General features: G+C 41.5%; 1 pseudogene across 1 annotated transcript; it reads left to right on the top strand.

The window, feature by feature from the left end:
* On the top strand, positions 1-2,897 carry LOC311099842 (carbonyl reductase [NADPH] 1-like; annotated as a pseudogene). Its single transcript has 4 exons — positions 1-4; positions 103-287; positions 659-782; positions 2,625-2,897. The product of its transcript is annotated as a carbonyl reductase [NADPH] 1-like (transcript).
* The last annotated feature ends 893 nt before the right edge of the window (positions 2,898-3,790 follow it).

Genomic DNA, 3,790 nt, shown 5'->3' with positions numbered 1-3,790 from the left:
ATGGGTGAGGGTGACCTATATTGACATAGGCCCCCTCCCCCACTCTCTCCCCCTCTCTCTTGTTGTAGAAAGCAATAATTGATCATCACATTTTTTCCCTAGATGATGCAACTGAGCCTTTTGGAGAACAGGCTGAGGTGACCATGCGCACCAACTTTTGGGGCACGCTGGATGTGGGTGTGCCATGTTCTCCTACCCCTCCTCAGACCAAATGCCAGAGTGGTGAATGTCTCCAGCTTTGTTAGCAAGAAGGCTCTTGATACATGCAGCCCTCAACTACAAGCCAAGTATGACCTTCATTCTGTATTGAAAGCCCCATTCATGCTTAACTTCATTCTGAATTGTAATCTATTGGGGGAGAAATATACACTATCTTTATACATCCGTCTAGCCGCAAACCTGACCAACTTGAATGAAAGCCAGATTCATCCCTTCAATAGCAGCTGTTGCATTAGCAGATATGAAGAACATTGTACTTTAGGCCACAACAGCAACATTTGAAAATCAAATCAGTTTATTATGTCAGTTGCAATTTTTGTCCACACAAATGCTACTACAGATCATACACAACATTTTCAAATTAAACCATTACTGTGATCATCACATGCAGTCATAAACCACTGTATTACAAGGTCTTTTTTTCTGTTATGTCTTGAAGGTTCCGTGATACTGAGCTCTCTGAGGAGGAGCTGTGCTTGCTGATGGGGGAGTTTGTTATTGCCGCTCAGCAGGGAAACCATCAGGCCAATGGGTGGCCAAACACAGCCTATGGCACAACAAAGGTAGGGTTCTGTCTGTCCACACAACTATTAAGGGGAAAGGGCAAATGTGACCAACTGCCTCGATTTGGTCTTATGTAGCAACATTTGAAATTTGTGTTTTTTTATTTTACATTGGATAAAAGTAGCGACTCAGAGCTACAAAATGGTATATCATACACTGTAGTTGAGGAACAATGGGAAAGTAATTCTGCTTTGAAATTTGATAAACTTGTAACCCCACTTTTAAGAAAATGAGCCTTGAATGTTTTGGTACTCCTACTGGATAGCTCCTCTTTGTCTAAACCTGTTCTGCATCGTTCACACCCTCTTAAGCTTTAGCCCCACCCATCTCTTTAAGGATTCATATGTGAGGCCATGTGCTAAACAAAGTGAGTAAGGTAGTGTAGTAAACAACCAAAGATTTCGAGACTAAAAGTGGTGAAAGTAGTAGCCTAGTATAACAGTGTTGCTTCCGTCCCTCTCCTCGCCCCTACCTGGGCTTGAACCAGGGACCCTCTGCACACATCGATAACAGTCACCCTCGAAATACCGTTACCCGTCGCTCCACAAAAGTCGCGGCCCTTGCAGAGCAAGGGAAACAACTACTTCAAGGTCTCAGAGTGAGTGACGTCACCGATTGAAACGCTACTAGTGCGCACCGCTAATTAGCTAGCCATTTCACACCGGTTACACTAGTATAAGGGGAAAACTCCAGGTAAAAATGCACTTTATGTGTACATGTTCATGAAATACAATAGTTGGCCGTAATCACCCCCCAGACACACCTGGCTAACTTGATGGGTCATGTAATCATTCTCTTATGAAGTGGAGTCTTTTGTTTCGACATGTAGCTAGCTAAACAATGAACCATAATCCCAACCCATAGCTACAATAGACGGATTGTCATAGCTAGCCACTATGCATTAAATACTGGAGTATGAATCTGCAGGTAGCTAAAGCTAACCAACTAGGTTCAATGTTAGCTAGCTAGCTAACATTAGGCTATAACTAGCAATGCAAATAGCTTTCTGAGATACAAATAATATTACTACACAGATCATACACTTAACGTTAGCTAGTGAGCAAGCAAGTTAACATTTGCTAGCTAGTTAACAGTATGCTTTAACTTGCAATGAAAAACGACTTTCTGACAAAATTAGAAACGTTAAATATGTGAAAATGTAGCTAGACTCTTACCCGTATACATGGATGAACGCTTCACGGCAGCGTGTCTTTTCCGTTTGGTTTGTAGCTAGCTACAGCTTGTTTGGTCCGTTGTTGTGTTAAGTCACTCCGGTTCACACTGGCCTTGTGCAGAAAAGTAGTCCATCACAACTTTTTCTCACTGATCTTTGTCGTTAGCGCCTGCTAAATTCTGGGCAGCGACGTTGTTGAGTGCAGTAGCAACACTTTTGCAGGTATCCATGGCTAACGTTTATCTTTCAAAAAGCCACGGTAGCAAGGATTATCTACACATACTGAGAAGCTCATGTTATAGACAGAAGCGTGCTACATGGCAGACCAATCCGAACTCATCTCTCGGCATGTCCAGCCTATCCATTATCTCAGCCAATCATGGCTAGCGGGAAGGTTCCTGTCTTTTTCTGTGGCTAAACCAACTAGGCTCGTAATTTTAACAATTGTCTTCGTATTTACAGCTGGCATACAAGTTTCTTATTAAGGCACATGAAAGTTCACATGTTCCAAAAAGGCATAAAAACAAAAACGCATTTTGATTTAAAAAATATATATGCATTTCAAATGCCTCTCCTGTGAAGTAGTGACTTGCGACATACGCCTAGCTTCTTGAAACAGGTGAACAAATGGCAGATTTATCATACTGTTTCTTTCACCTCTGTTTAGATTGGAGTGACTGTGCTGTCCAGGATTCAGGCTCATATTCTGACTAAAACCCGGGCAGCTGATGGAATCCTGCCCAACGCCTGCTGCCCTGGCTGGGTCCGCACTGACATGGCAGGCTCAAAGGCCCCCAAGAGCCCAGAGGAAGGAGCACAGACTCCTACCTATCTGGCACTTCTTCCTGAAGGGGCAAAGGAGCCACATGGACAGTTGGTGTGGGACAAGACCGTTCAGGAATGGTAGAGTGAAGGCAGCGGGAAGTTTACCTCATCTCAATCAGAGACTTGAGGTAAATTGCACAAAAAGATTCTGCCAAATTCACATTGTAAAAGACTCATTGCAACAGAGGATGGTGGAGATTTTTTTTTCTTTATATGATTTAATGTGATTCATTTACATAAATAACACTCTGGAGTACTTTCCCTGTAATGAAGGCCTGTTATTCTTTCAAAAAAGTTTAATGATAGTAATGCCTGAGACAGTGATTTACTGGAAACTCTTGTTCAAAGTTGTAACTTAGTTTATTGAATTGAGCCTCTAGGGCAGGGTATCCCCAACTGGCGGCCTGATTTTTATTTGGCCCCAACAGTTTTATTTTTGTATTGTTGGACATGACTAAAAACAACAGCAAATCAGCTCTAAGTGATTTTAATTGTGGAAATCTGTTCCAAAGTATTCCTACACATAATAGAGTGGTATGTTTATTGAATTTTTTATTTCACCTTTATTTAACCAGGTAAGCCAGTTGAGAACAAGTTCTCATTTACAACTGCGACCTGGCCAAGATAAAGCAAAGCAGTGCGATTAAAAACAACAACACAGAGTTACATATGGGGTAAACAAAACAAAGTCAAAAATAAAACAGAAAATATATATACAATGTGTGCAAATGTAGCAAGTTATGGAGGTAAGGCAATAAATAGGCCATAGTGCAAAATAATTACAATTTAGTATTAACACTGGAATGATAGATGTGCAAGAGATGATGTGCAAATAGAGGGGTGCAAATGAGCAAAAATAAATAACAAAATGGGGATGAGGTAGTTGGGTGGGCTAATTTCAGATGGGCTGTGTACAGGTGCAGTGATCGGTAAGGTGCTCTGACAACTGATGCTTAAAGTTAGTGAGGGAGATAAGAGTCTCCAGCTTTAGAAATGTTTGCAGTTCGT

The sequence above is a fragment of the Coregonus lavaretus genome, assembly GCF_964263955.1.
Source record: "Coregonus lavaretus genome assembly, chromosome: 24".
NCBI classification, from domain to species: domain Eukaryota; kingdom Metazoa; phylum Chordata; class Actinopteri; order Salmoniformes; family Salmonidae; genus Coregonus; species Coregonus lavaretus.
This window is presented reverse-complemented; position numbering and strand designations above follow the sequence as displayed.